Below are 15,010 nucleotides of genomic sequence, written 5' to 3'. Positions count from 1 at the left end.
CCTGTGTGCTCTTCTCTCCATCTGCCGACAATGGGGATCCGTTGTCAGTAAATTTTAGCACCCCTCAAGGGCGAAGATCATCAACGATTCCAGAAGGCCATGGGGCCTACTTCGTGCCCCCTGACCATGACACAGGAAAAGGAGGAAGGAAGCTCCTCATCAAGCCCCTGCACCAAGAGCGGACTACAGAAAGTGTTTGTGGAGGACAAGCACTTGCAATGCCTCTACTGTCGTCATGCGAACCACAAGGAAGGAAAGTGCAAGATCTGCCTCGGCTTCTCCAAGAAGTCTATGAAGGATAGACACAGTAGACTGGCGGCGTGGCTGCACACCAAGGCCTCTGCCCGGTGCTCTGAGCAGGGTCATGCATTATCCAGGACCGGCCGGTCCGAGGACCGGGCTTCTATGTTCTACGCAAGCGAGTCCCGCGATGGACAGGGCAATCGGTTCAGGAGAAGTCTTCGTCAGCGATCGAGCTGGTGGCGGGTGCTCTCACGAAGACAAAAGGGACTGACACCATAAAGGTAACCCCCACAGCGCAGAAGGTGTCCCTGCCTCCAATGCCGGCAACCACTGCATTGACTTTGGCAAAGTCTGCTGGGACGCCAGAGAAGAGGATGCAGTCTCTGAGCCTGGCTACGACCCCTCAGGGTGGAAATGGGGGGGCAGGGGGAGAGTGCAAGGAGGCCCAGCCCCAGGTAGTGTCCCAGGCCATGGAAGTTTCATCCAGGGACGAGGACCTGGAGTCCTTACAGTCTGCAAGGACGTGGAGGAGGAGAATGGCAGCGCAGGGCCTAGTGTTCGCCAGCTCAGCCAAATATGTATCTCTGTACATCCTGTCGACCCTCCACACTTTGGTGTTGGATATCCAAAAGAGGCTTCCCCCAGGCTCGATCAGCCTCCGGCAAAGAGGCATCGTCCAACGCCCCCATTTAAGCCCCCACATCTGCGTCGGGCACCCTCTCCCCCAGTGGAGACTGCGACGGATACGGCCACAGTGACAACAGACAGCAATGTCATCGCGTCAGGTCCCTGCGGCCGAGGGCATACCCACCGGACGAGGTGGGGTTGTTCCATTCCATACGTGGTCGCCAGAGCCTCCAGGCTTTCCCAGCTTGTGCCCTAGGATACCAAGAAGGGGGCTGGGGTTCCTGTACCAGAGGCAGAAGGCCAAGAGGAAGACTATCATGGTGGTGCCCCTTCCGGCCGATATGTGGGAGGAGGGCCTGGCCCTCTTGAAAAACCCTTGCACGGCTGCAGCCAAACAGGATAGGCTGGAGAAGAAGTTCCGGGATGCCAGAATCCGCATCCAAGTGCCTGAGGTTGCAACCCATGGCCGATTTGCTTGTTTCGGCAGCCACGAGGAAACGGTCAGCTAACCCGTCGTCATCTTCAGTCCCACAGGGCAGTGAGTGGAAGAAGATGGACGCCATGGGAAGGAAGGTCATTTACACTGCAGCGTCCACCATCAAGGCGGCCAACTCACTGGTGATCCTGGACAGGTACAACAGCAGGTGTGTTACAAGCTGGGCCCGATTCTGGAGTTCCTCCCCAACAAGAGGATCGAGGCGATTGCTCTCTTCCAGGAGGGAGAGTTAGCGTCTGATCACGCCATCATGGTGGCATTGGACATTGCCGACACTGGGTTTCGGTAGATGGGGAAACAGTGTCTGCCTTTGTCATCAAGGCTCGTTAAAGGCCACAAATTTCCACCAGGAGGTCCCGGCGAGGGTACTGGACATGCCTTCTGATGTAGATAACCTTTTTGGGAAAGTAGTCAAGTCCCTACAGGCCATCAAGGCGGATACAGAGACTGGTCGTTCCCTGGGTATGCTCCATCAGCACCGCTCTTCCTTTCGCTCCTCCAGAGGGAAAGAGGGAAGTAGAGCCGGTCATCAAAAGCATTTGCCTCGTCGTACCGTTAGCCTTCAGGTCCACGACTCGGGTGGCCTACAGAGTCTGTTACCAGGCCTACGGTCCGCACCGACGTCACCCGCAAGGCAGGGCGCCAGCGCCGAAGGAGGCCGGACCGGCCAGGATGTCAGGACCCCACCCGTGCACCCCAGTGGGAGGCCGGCTGACTGGATTCATCAGTGAGTGGGAAAATATCACCACGACAGATGGGTGCAGGATGCACTCGCTCAAGGACATACCATGGAGTTTCAGCACAGGTGTCCGCTGATATCTCCGGTGGCCCGGCCGGAGCAGCTCATCCCTCAGCTCTTGGAGGAGTTGCGGGCAATGCTGCGGAAAGGGGCGCTAGAGCTGGTTCCCCAATGACTGTGGGGCTCCAGAGTCTGTTCCAGATACTTTTCGTCAAAAAGACCAGGGGCTGGGGGCCATTCTAGACCTGCGACGTCTGAAAAAGTACCTCAAGTCCCAGAAGTTCAGGATGGTCGCGTTGCAGCATGTGCTCGGCCAACTGGAATAAAGGAAACTTCTCGACATCGCTGGACCTGGAGGACACCCAAGTACCCAGTCATAAGAAACATTGAAAGTTTCTATGCTACGTAGTGCACGGACGGCACTACGAGTTCAAAGCCATTCCTTTCGACCTGAAGTCTGCCCCCAGGGTGTTCACGAAGTGCCTGGCAATGGTGGCGGCCCATGTGCGTCTACGGGGATACACGTGTACCCGTACCTCGACGACTGGCTCATCTGGGCCTGCTCCCGAAAGTTAGCTGTCAACACACAGACGACCGTCCAGCTGCTGACGGATCTGGGATTCTCCATCAGTGATCCAAAGTCCTCCTTGACACCATCGCAGAACATGCTGTTCCTAGGATCCAGAATCAACACAGACTCCTGCCTGGTTTTGCCTTCGGAGGAGAGAGTAGCAGCATTTCAGGGGAAAGTGCAACGACTGTTGTCAATGGAGACCGCCACAGTGCGGACTATCAAGTTGCTGCTCAGCATGATGTCGTCTTACATCTACCTTATCCAGCTCTGCAGGTTACGGATGTGACCTCTTCAGGAGTTCCTGGACGCTGGCTGGAATCCGGTGTCCGGAAGCTTCGCAGACAGGATCCCGTTCGCTAGGGATTTCCGTCAGGCGATACGGTGGTGGGGGTATTCACTCCAACATCGCCCGAGGCACAGGGTTTCAAAACCCCCCACACCAGGAGACTGTCACCACTGACGCTTCCCTGGAAGGCTGTGGAGCCCACACCGGACATCTGCACGCCAGAGGACTGTGGCTGCCGGAGGAGGAGGATCTCCATATAAATATCCTGGAACTACGGGCAGTGTTCTGGGACCTCAAGTTATTCCTTCCGTCCCTGAAGCGCAAGGTGGTGAGGATCATGGGTGTAATTTTAGGGGGTGGGGGGGGGCAGGTGTGTTTGCCTCCCCCCCCCCCCCCCCCCAACTTTCATGGCACACCATTTTGTCCCCATTAATTTGGCTAGGATACCTTTTCTTCAGATGCATGTCCCCATCCCTCCCCACCCCCCAACATTTTCAGTGAAGTTACTCCACTGGTGAGGATCTTCACGGACAACACCACCACAATATTCTACATCAGGAAGTAGGGGGGCACTCCATCCCCAGCACCCTCCACAGAGGCAGAGGACTTGTGGCACTGGGCCGTCAGACCAGGGGATGTTCCTCGTTCCTCTTCACCTGGCGGGAGTCAAGAGCACCATTGCAGACTCCCTCAGCAGGGAATTGCACTCCTGCCATGAGTGGGAACTTCGGCAGGACCAGGTGGACCGCATTTTCAAGTGGGGCAGACCCAAGATAGAGCTGTTTGCGATGGCACAAACTACAAATGCCAGAGGTTTGCCTGCAGATTCCACTAACCGAGCATGGTGTCTGGCATGGATTTGCATGCTCATGAATATTACCCGCCATCAGGCTGGGAATCCGGGGTAAAAGAAAAAAGTTACACTTGCACTTATAAACTATTTCTCCTCAAAACCAATCACTGAGCTCTGGGTCATACTGCCCCAAGCTAATGACTGCCCTCTCCCTAAACGCCTCCTCTGCCAAGTGTTTTGCTCTGTGAGCTTATCTACGTTTTTTGCACTTTTTTTGATAAAAAGTAAAATGTTTGCAAATGGAGCCCATGTGCTTTCTCTACATCGGCCGGCAAGTGGGGACCCGTGAATTTCAGCGCCCCACAGGGGCGAGAATCTTTGAAGTTTAATCGAAGATTCCAGAAGGCCATTGGGCCTACTCCACACTAAGAACTATGTTGGAGGATAAGGAGGGAAGCTCCCTGTTCAAGCTCTGTTCCAGCTGCGGACTGCAGAATGTGTTTGTAGAGGACAAACAACTCCAGTGCATCTACTGTCTGCATCCGGAGCACAAGGCAGCGGATTGCGAAATCTGCCTCTGGTTCTCCACACAAACCGTGAAGGATCATCACAGTAGACTGGCAGCAAAGCTCTGCAGCCTCTGCCCCATGCGGGAAGCAGGGGCATGCCTCACACAGTACCGGCTGGTCCGTAGAGCAGGCTTCTAAGTACTTTCAGGGTTCTCCATCCATGGGGGCCAAAAACAAGGCCAAGCACGGCGAGTCAATTTCAGTCGGGGGCGCCGCCATCACCATCTGCCTCCATCTCCAGCTCCTCCTGAAAGAGGAAATCGGGTAACCCGGCGAAGCTACAGGAAAAGCCAAAGAAGACGAAGGCGCAGGAAAGGGTGACCGACTTGCCCCAGAAGGCAAGGCGGGCCAGGCAAAGTCTTCCTTGACTTTTGAGCTGATGGCGAATGCCCTCTCGAAGGCCAAAGGGACTGACCCAGTCAAGGTAGCCCTGGCGATGCCCAGAGTATCCCTCCCCCCAAGGCAGGAAGCCTCGACCATGCCGGTGGAAAAGACACCGGAGAACAGTATGCCCTATCTCACTACTTCCTTTCCCTATGAAGTTACTGGAGTCATTAATTTCCCCACTGCTATATTCTTTTTTGGAGTAGTCTTTTTTTTATTTGATCCGTTTCAGCCGGGTTCCCGACAGGGCCGAGGTACTGAGTGTATTTGTATCCATAGTCGATGATTCGACCATGTTAGCTGATCAGGGCAGTGTGGGTGCCCTGATATTGTTAGATCTGTCCATGGCTTTTGACACTGTTGACCACTCCGTCCTACTATCTGGCCTACAGGAAGCTGGCCTTGCAGGATCGGTCCTGGCCTGGTTCTCTTTTCTTGCGGATTGTGGTCATTCTGTTTCTTTACCTCCTTATTTCGAGTGGATTGTGTCCTCCAACGTATTCCTCATCTTAGATGTATTCCGTCCAGCTTTGCTGCTCTTCGGAAATCTTTTCGGCAGAGGGCGCCGTGCGTCAATGTCGTCGAGTCGATGGTCCCTCGAAGGCCTCCGTCGAGGGTGACGTCATTGGGTGTATAAGTAGCATGCGTGGTGCCCGTTGGCCTCAGCTCTGTTTTCCCCCCTTTTTTTTGCCTGTGATCTTGTACTGTGTAGATTGTGCCGGCAGACAGGTATCATCAGCCTTGCGCGATTTGAGATGGCAATAACCCAGAAAAATCTACAGAGGGGTAGGTTGGGAGGGCGATCGAAGTGTCAGGCGATGACGGGGAAGGCCTTGCGAGAAAGGAGAGGAAAGCTTACAGGTAGGTCGGAAGGATCGAAAAGCCTCTAGCGTTGAGTCGAGACCCCATGAGGGGAAATCTCCTCGACGCGAAAGTCATCGATCTAGATACCGAAGCGATTCTCATCGCTCGTCGGCCTCGTCAAAAAAATCGAAGAAACGATGCCACAGGTCTCCCTCCACCTCGTCGTCAGACGAGTCTCTGAAAAAAATGAAATGCCCCACGAAACATTAGTCTTCTGAAGAGTGGGAAGCATTCAGGGTCAAAATGATGGAGGTGTTTGAGAAGGCGAAGCCTCGGTCCGCGCCTTCTTCGGAAGCCGGCCGGGGGTGTCATCGCTCCGACACTCGCGATCCCGGGTGATCGTAAAAGGAAGGATAGGAAACCTTCTAGGATGCTGAGCGATAAATAGTCGAGTCGACCACTTGTGGTCACCGACGCCGTCCGAGACCTGTCACACCTCGAAGGGAAAATCGTCGAAGACTGCCTCGAAGCAGACCCTGTCGACGACCACTATGTCGTCGACGCCATTATCGACCTCGACACCCTCTGCGCCAAAGGCTCCAACCAAGTGAGCCAAAGAGAAGGAGAAAGTTACAAAACATGTAATTTCTTCAGAGCCTGGTATTACACCTCTCCCTCCTCCTCTCCCAGAGAAGGTTTTCAAGCGCCTCCCTAGGAAGAAGTTTTTCAAATCCTTGACCTCAATTTTTGAAGAACCGGAGAGATCCGATGAGGAAAATGTGCCTTTTGGATTGGAATATGGCACCCCAAATGTCCCAGAATGCTTGATCTCAGAGGAAAGCAGAATGAGGGATTTGGTGGAGTCTTTACATAATGCAAGTGGCATTCACACTTCTCCTGAGAATGACTTTGGTAGACCAGATCCAGGAGAGCATGCCCGTCCATCTTACCGTCAGTTAATGACCAAGGTGGTAGATTACTTGGGATGGGCTAGACCACCAGCCCAATTCGTCCATGACGATTTAACAGACATATTGGACCATGGTCCCACTGAAGACCCAGTGCTACCTTTTCATGTAGCCTTACAAAACAGGGTGGCCAAGAATTGGGAAACTCCGGATTCTATTCCTCCGGTAAATAAGTCCCTCGCATCAAAATACCGCCCAGCCAGTAGCGACCCCGGCTATCTGTCAAAACATCCAACTCCCGAGAGTCTGGTCATACAGGCAGCCACAGCTTCCAACAAACCTGTGTACCCGTCTATCCCTCCAGACAGGGACGATAAGCGTGTGGATGGTTGGGTACGGAAGGTATTTTCAGCCAGGAACATGGCATTAAAATCTGCCAACCTCACATGTGCCTTGGCATAATTTTCGTACACTCTGTGGGAGTGCATTGCAATGGCGGCGGAGCACATACCAGAAGGGGAAGAAAGGGAAGGTTTCCTAGCCATCGTTAGAGATAGAAAGGAGGCCATGCAGGAATCCCTTCAATCTGGATTGGAGACTGCGGATAGTGTAAGCAGGTCCATGGGCTCTAGCACAGTAATGTGCAGGTTTGCGTGGTTATGGAAGCCGGGTTTTGCACCGTTTTGCAGAGCCACCTTCTGAACATGCCTTTTGACGGTTCTCACCTTTTTGGCAACAAAGCTGACGAGAGCCTTGAGAGGTTGCAGACCTCAAAAGCAGCGGCCAAATCTTTAGGAGCTGCTATTGGGCAACCTCAGCCTTTTTGTGCGCAAGGGCAATCATGGAGGGGACGATCCTATCGTTATTACACCTCATATGGAAAGACGAGAGGAATGGCCAGTCAAAGGGGCCAAAGAAAGGCCACTCATGGTGGACGAGGAAAACGTGCCAAGCCAGCTCCAGCTGCAGCCTCTTTGCCATCAGCGGATGCAACATCCGCCACAAAATCACTTTGAGGACTTGCACCACAAAACACCTGTAGGAGGCAGGCTGTCGCAGCATCTGCAAGAATGGCGAGCCATTAGTTCAGATGTTTGGGCTCTAGAAATAATATCCCAAGGCTACTGCCTTCCTTTTCTAAAGCAACCTCAAAGCAATCCACCACAGACACAACCGTTGAAGTCTTCAAACCCGCTCCTACAGCAGGAAGTTCTAACCCTGCTGGAGAAAGGTGCTATAGAACCAGTAACTGCAGCGGAGAGGAACGAGGGCTGGTACTCCCCATATTTTTTGATCCCCAAAAAGGATGGAGGACTGAGACCCATCTTGGACTTAAGAAACTTGAACAAGTTCCTCAGGACAGACTCATTCAAGATGGTTACCCTTTCTCAGATCCTTCAGGCCCTTCAACTCCAGGACTGGTTGGTGTCATTGGACCTCCAGGATGCTTATTTTCATGTGCCGATTCATCTCCAACACAGGAAATACCTGAGGTTCGCAGTTGGCGACTCACACTACCAGTTTTGAGTCCTGCCATTTGGGTTGACCTCCGCCCCGAGGGTCTTCACCAAGTTAATGGTAGTGGTGGCAGCGCACTTCAGGAGAGGGGGGATTCATGTCTACCCCTACCTGGACGATTGGTTGATCAGAGCGCGCTCTGCCGAGCAAGCACTGGATTATCTGAAAGTCACCTGCCACTTGCTCCACAAACTGGGCTTCTCCCTCAATTTCAAGAAGTCTCTAACACCTTCCCAACAGCTTCAGTACATAGGAGCTGTACTAGGCACATCCTTGGTAAAGAGCTCGCCTCCCAAGACGAGGGCTCAAGACATTCTTCAGATGGTTTCCAAATTCCAAAATGCCCAGAATCTCCAGGCTTACGACTTTTTAAGGTTGCTCAGCCTCATGGCATCCTGCATCTTTCTGGTGCCAGAGGCACGCTTGAGGATGAGATCCCTTCAATGGGCCCTAAGGACTCAGTGGTCCCCGATCTCGGGTCAAATGACAGATCTTCTTCAGATTCCGAACAAGGTAAGACAAGACCTTCTATGGTGGACCTGTACAGAGAACATCCTAAAAGGAGAACCCTTTTGGCAACCATGGCCGGAGATCACAATAGTGACGGACGCCTCACTCCTGGGGTGGGGAGCTCATGCCAACGATTTGACAATCAACGGTCGTTGGTCTCCATCGGAGTCCAAACTACATATCAACCTTTTAAAGCTGAGGGCAATCAGACTAGCGCTGAAGGCCTTTCTGCCATCTGTCAGGGGAAAGAATGTCCTGATAATGACGGACAACACAGTGTCCATGCACTACCTAAACAAAAGAGGTGTGGGGTCACTACCCCTGTGAATGAGGCAATGCAGCTCTGGTATTGGGCGATTCAGGAGGGAATCTCTTCAACGGCAATTCATCTAGCCGTGGAAGAGAATATGACGGAAGATGCTCTGAGCAGGCAGAGCACGGTGTCCCACAAATGGGAACTGGCTCGGGAAGTCATTGAAGAGATCTTCGCCCTTTGGGGAACCCTTCAGGTAGACCTATTCGCAACCGGTACCAACTGAAAATGCGAAAGGTGTTGCTCAAGGGAATTTCCCCCGAGAGGAGCCCTGGGGGACGTGTTTGTGGTGGATTGGAATTTCCCACTATTGTACGCGTTCCCTCCGATTCCCATCATTCCTCAGGTCATCAGGAGGCTGAGACGCTTCGGAAACCGCATGATCCTAATTGCCCCAGATTGGGCCAGGAAAACGTGGTATCCAGACCTTCTAGATATGTCTATCTGTCCTCCAGTACGTCTTCCTCAGAGAGAGACCTTCTCTCTCAAATGGAAGGTCAGGTTCTCCACCTAGAGGTCAGAACACTCAACCTTCATGCTTGGTATCTGAAAGGCTGAGATACAGGGATTGGAACCTTCCAGATGATGATATGGAGGTGTTGCTTTCAGCAAGAAGGCCAGCAACAAAGTCTCTATACCGTTGCCATTGGAAAAAGTTTTGCAACTGGCGCAGGGAAAATAATGTCGATCCTTTTCTATGTTCTATTCCGGAAGTACTATCTTTCCTTCTGACCCTAGCACATAGAGGTCTGAATATCGGAACAATAAAAGGTTACCTTGCAGCGCTTTCCATTTTAAAGCGCTCATCGGAAGAATGCTCATACTTCAAAATTCCTTTGATAACACAATTCTTAAAAGGTCTCACTAATTTGTTTCCTCCTCACCCATTTCAAGTACCGATTTGGGATCTAAATTTAGTCCTAAAATTCTTAATGTGTGCCCCTTTTGAGCCTATGCACACGTGTCCATTAAGATTACTAACTTGGAAAACCGCCTTTTTAGTTGCTCTAACATCGGCAAGAAGAGTGAGCGAATTGCAAGCACTGTCTTCTGGGCCACCCTATACTGTGTTCCATAAGGACAGAGTTGTATTGAGGGTTAAACCATCATTTTTACTAAAAGTAATATCTGATTTTCATTTAAGTCAGAAAATTGTTTTACCCTCATTCTATCCTCCACCTCATCCTTCTAAGGAGGAAGAAAGATTACACAGACTGGATCCAAAACGAGCTATAAGCTTTTACATCTCTAGACCATCTAGGCTTAGAGTGGACAACCAGTTGTTTATAGGCTACACAGGAAGGAAACTGGGTCAATCGGTAACAAAACAGACAATTTCACGCTGGATTGTACTTTGCATTTCAGAATGCTACAGACTAGCACAAAAAGACACACCAGAAGGGTTGAGGGCTCATTCCGCCAGAGGCATCGCCTCTTCCACGGCCCTTCAAAGAGGTGTCCCAATAAGGTCCATTTGCGAAGCAGCAACTTGGTCTTCACTTCACACCTTCTCAATATTCTATAGCCTGGATGCTTCGTAGTCTAGGGAGCTGACTTTTGGAAAAGCAGTGCTTTATTCCGCCATCTAAAGGCATTGATTTAAGAAAAAAAAAAAATCTGACCCCTCCTCCAGAGAAAGTAACAAAATACTGCTTTGGGAGTCTATCTAAGATGAGGAATACGTTGGAGGACACAATCCACTCGAAGAACAAGTTACTTACCAACTGGTAACGTTCTTTCGATTGGATGTTCCTCCAACGTATTCCTCATCGCCCTCCCAAACTACCCCTCTGTAGATTTTTCCGGGTTATTGCCATCTCAAATCTCGCAAGGCTGATACCTTTCTGCCGGCACAATCTACACAGTACAAGATCACAGGCAAAAAAAGGGGGGAAACAGAGCTGAGGCCAACGGGCGCCGCGCATGCTACTTATACACCCAATGACGTCACCCTCGACGGAGGCCTTCGAGGAACCATCGACTCGACGACATCGACGCACGGCGCCCTCTGCTGAAAAAAGTTCCGAAGAGCAGCAAAGCTGGATGGAATACATCTAAAATGAGGAATACGTGGAGGAACATCCAATCGAAAGAAAGTTACCAGTTGGTAAGTAACTTGTTCTTCTCATCTACAGATTCTTGCTTCTGGGGTTCCTCAGGGCTTGGCCTTGTCCCCCATGTTGTTTAATATTTATATTCAGCCGCTGGTTCGCCGCCTCTGTTCCTACGGTTTCGTTGTTCTTATGCCAACGACACTCAGATCCTGGTCTGTTTGGATCAGGATTCTGAGTGTGTCTCCACGAAATTTCAGGACTGTATCAGCAGTAGGACATTGGATGAGTACAAATTGGCTGAAGCTGAATGGGGACAAGACCGAGGTTCTGATGGTGGCTTCCTCTTTGATCACAGCTGCCTTCCACTTTGGGTGATTGTCCTACTCCAGTGAAGGTGGTTAAGAATCTTGGGGTCTTTGTCTTCTGATCTATGTCCCACAGGTCAATGATGTTTGCAAAACGGGCCATTTTTTTCCTAGGGTTCTTTGCCGGGTCCTGCCTTTTTTGCCAAAAGATCTGCCTCTTTGATTGCCAGTCGGCTGGACTACTGCAATGCACTATATCTGGCGCAACCTCTTGGGCTGGTGCACCGTCTCCAACTGTTGCAAAATTTAGCAGCCAGGGTGGCGATTGCTTCACCCTATGGCACTCGCATCAACCCAGAACTTAGGGCGCTTCACTGGCTCCTGGTGGTCCAAAGGATTCAATTCAAATCCCTCTGTTTGGTACACCGGGCCTTCTTCATACAGGGACCCGAATATCTGCAGGATAAGTTTTGTCTGTATGTTCCTGGCAGATTACTCCAGTCAGGAGATGCTAAGCTAGTGGATTTGCCAAAGATACGTAGGGCTCATCTAGGTGGATGGGCTTTTTCGTATGCGGCTAGACGTCTATGGAATGAGCTACCCGTTGGCCTGAGGGCTGTCTCAAATCATTTTCAATTCAGGAAAGCTTTGAAAACATGGTGGTTCTAGTAGATATGGCCTGCTACCTCTTTGTGTCCTTGCGCCAAGATGCCTTCGGGTGAGAAGTCTCCTTAACATAACATCCCTAAGCCCGAAACCCACCCCTCAGGATGCAAAGGGGCGGGGGTGCTCAACCATTCTCCAGGGCACAGATATTTCTCCCTCAGACGAGGAGGACCAGGTGTCTGTCCACACGGTCCAGGAGGACATGGGGAACGACGACGGCGGAAACGCTGAGGGGGGGGGCGGGCGGAGACAGCAACTGGAACGACGATGACACACTGGGCCCAGTATGTCTGGATAGTCACGTTGCAGCACATGCTCGGCCAACTGGTGGAAGGAGACTTCTTGAAGCCGCTGGATCAGGAGTACGCATACTTCCAAATCCCCATTCACGAGAAGCATCGGAAGTTCCTGCTTTTCGTAATGCAAGCAAGGCATTACCAATTCAAGGCCCTCCCTTTCGGACTGAAGTTTGTGCCCAGGGTGTTTACGAAGTGCCTGGCACCAGTGGCGGCCCATCTGAGTCTACTGGGGATACACATGTACCCGTACCTCGAGGACTGGCTCATCCAGGCAGTGTCGAGGGAAGTAGCCGTCGAACACACAGAGAGGACTGTCTGGCTGCTGACTGATCTGGGGTTCTTCATCACCTATCCAAAGTTGTGCTTGATACCATCGCATAAAGCACTGTTGCTGGGGGCCAGCACAGTCACCTGCTTGGCGGCCCACTTGGAGGAGAGGGTAGCCACCATACTGGGCAAGGTGCAATAGCTGTTGGCACTGAAGACCACCACGGTGCAGACCATCTAGTTGCTGTTCTGCATGATGTTGTGCATCTACCTGATGAGGCTCTGCAGGTTGCAACCCCTTCAGGAATTCCTGGCCGCTCGGTAGGCCCAGGTATCCGAAAGCTTTGCAGACACGATTGCCCTCGACAGCGAGTTCCTTCGAGCGATACGGTGGTGGGCCGTGCCCTCCAACATCGCCTGAGGCACAGGTTTCCAGGGCCCCCCGTACCAGGAGACAGTCACCACGGACGCTTCCCTGGAGGGCTGGGGAGCCCACACCGGATGGCTCCATGCCAGACGTCTGTGGATGCTGGAGGAGAGGGATCTCCACATCGATGTCCTGGAGCTGCGGGCAGTGGTCTGGGCGCTCAAGTCGTTCCTTCCATTCCTCAAGGCCAAAGTGGTGAGAGTCTTCATGGACAATACTGCCACAATGTTCTACAGCAGGAAGCAGGGGGTCACCAGATCCCCAGCGTTCTAGAGAGAGAGGCGCAGGACATGTGGCAGTAGCCTGTCGCCCAAGAGCTGTTTCTCGACCCTTTTCACCTGGCGGGAGTCCACACCATCGCCGACTCCCTCAGCTGGAAGCTGCACTTCTGCATGAGTGGGCACTTCAACAGGATCAAGTGGTCCGCCACTTCTTCATATGGGGCAGACCCAGATCGATCTGTATGTGACAAATTCCAAATGCCAGAAATTTGCCAGAAGGTTCCACCAGACGTGGAGCATGGGGGATGCATTTTCCTTCCCGTGGGAAGGCCTGTGCCTGTTCACGTTACCTCTCCTGCTACGAGTCATCAACTCAGTGCTGATGCAAGATGATCCTCGTCGCCCCAGCGTGGCTGAGGCAGATTTGGTACCTGGATCTTCTCAGCCTTCTCAGGAGGCGCAATCCCAAAGCATGACCCAGGGTCGCTGAACCTGAAGCCAGCCTTAGAGTTTGGAGGGTACGAGCTGCCGGCCGACTGCAGGGAGGTCCTTGCAAGGGCCAGAGTGTTAGTAGACTCATAAAGTGCTACGGGCAGAAGTGGAAGCGTTTTGCGACATGGTGCCGGACGCATAAAATCAATCCTCTGAGGGTCGGGCCCCGCAGATACTGTCATACTTAATGTCCTTGGCCAAGGCGGTGCTAGCGCACGCCTCAATCAAGGTGCACCTGGCCGCTATTTCCTGCGACACCAGGTCTCCAGGGCGGTCTTCTTTGGTCACACTGTCTCGTCAAGGAGTTACTCAAAGGACTGTTTCATTCATTCCCGCCGATGAAGGCTCCTGCCCCGGCATGGGAACTTAACGTGGTACTGATGAGGCTCATGGGAGACCCCTTTGAGCCCATGCATCAGGCCCCTCCCAGGTTCCTCTCGTGGAAAGCGGCTTTCCTTGTGGCCATCACCTCTGCCAGGAGGGTAGATGAGATCCAGTCTCCTCTTGCAAACAGGTTTATCTGACTTTTCACGACACAAGAGTGGTGCTGCAGACGTACCCCTCCTTCATGCTAACGGTTCCGTCAGAATTCCACCTCAGCAAGCCTTTGGTGTTGCCTCTGTTCTTTCCCACACCTTTGTCGCTGCCTGAAAGGAATTTGTACTCGCTGGATGTGGCTCTTGCGCTTAAGTTCTATGTGGCACGCGCATGGTTTCCGGAAAACGTCTCAACTATTCATGAACTTTGGTACTGTGAACCATGGGAATGCCTTGTCCAGGCTTCCATCTCTAGGTGGCTCTCTGGCGGTATCACACACTGTCATCGGTTGTCAAACCGACGACTGCTGAGCCGTGCGAGAGCGCTGCCACAACGGCGTACCTGTCTGGTGTGCCCCTGCTGGACCCTCTGCAGGGCTGCTACGTGGAGGTCCACGCACACCTTGAGAAGATTCTACTGCGTCAACAGGGATTCCAGGGAGGAGTCCAGGGGCCAAGCAGTGCTACACAACCTGTTTGCTTGAAGGTGAGCCTGTTCCGCAGGTAAAAGTAATTGCTTCTGTTGAGCCTTGCCACCTCCCGTGGTTGTGTAATGTTGTACTGCTATGTATTCTTTATTCATGAGCATGTGAATCCATGCTGGAGCAGGAACAAGTAACTTACCTGCAACTATTGTTCTCCAGTGTGGGTCTGGCATGGATTCACATGCGAACCCTCCCTCCTGCCCCTCTGCGGCTCTTCTTGGTCATATTGCCACTTTACGTGCTGTCAAAGGATGACTGCCAGAGGAGGGGCTTAGGGAGAGGGTAGTCATTGGCTGGGGGCAGTATGACCCAGAGCTCAATGATTGGTTAGGAGGAGAAATACAGTTTGTAAGTGAAAGTAAAACTGTATTTTCTTGTACTGAGGATTCCCGGCCTGACTGGGAATATTCATGAGCATGTGAATCCATGCCAGACCCATGCTGAAGAACAATAGTTACAGGTAAGTAACTTGTTCCTTCTGTATGTGTTTACTC

At 52.2% G+C, this 15,010-nt stretch overlaps 1 protein-coding gene across 7 annotated transcripts in view; it reads left to right on the top strand.

Annotated features, from left to right (window-relative positions):
* SIN3A (SIN3 transcription regulator family member A) overlaps positions 1-15,010 on the top strand; it is a 1,166,566-nt gene that overhangs the window by 915,981 nt on the left and 235,575 nt on the right. The gene's annotated exons all lie outside the window — the stretch shown is intronic.

The sequence above is a fragment of the Ambystoma mexicanum genome, chromosome 11 (assembly GCF_040938575.1).
Source record: "Ambystoma mexicanum isolate Mex_15411 chromosome 11, UKY_AmexF1_1, whole genome shotgun sequence".
Taxonomy (NCBI): Eukaryota; Metazoa; Chordata; class Amphibia; order Caudata; family Ambystomatidae; genus Ambystoma; species Ambystoma mexicanum.
The sequence above is the reverse complement of the archived record's forward strand: the minus strand, read 5'-3'. Positions and strand labels throughout refer to the sequence as shown.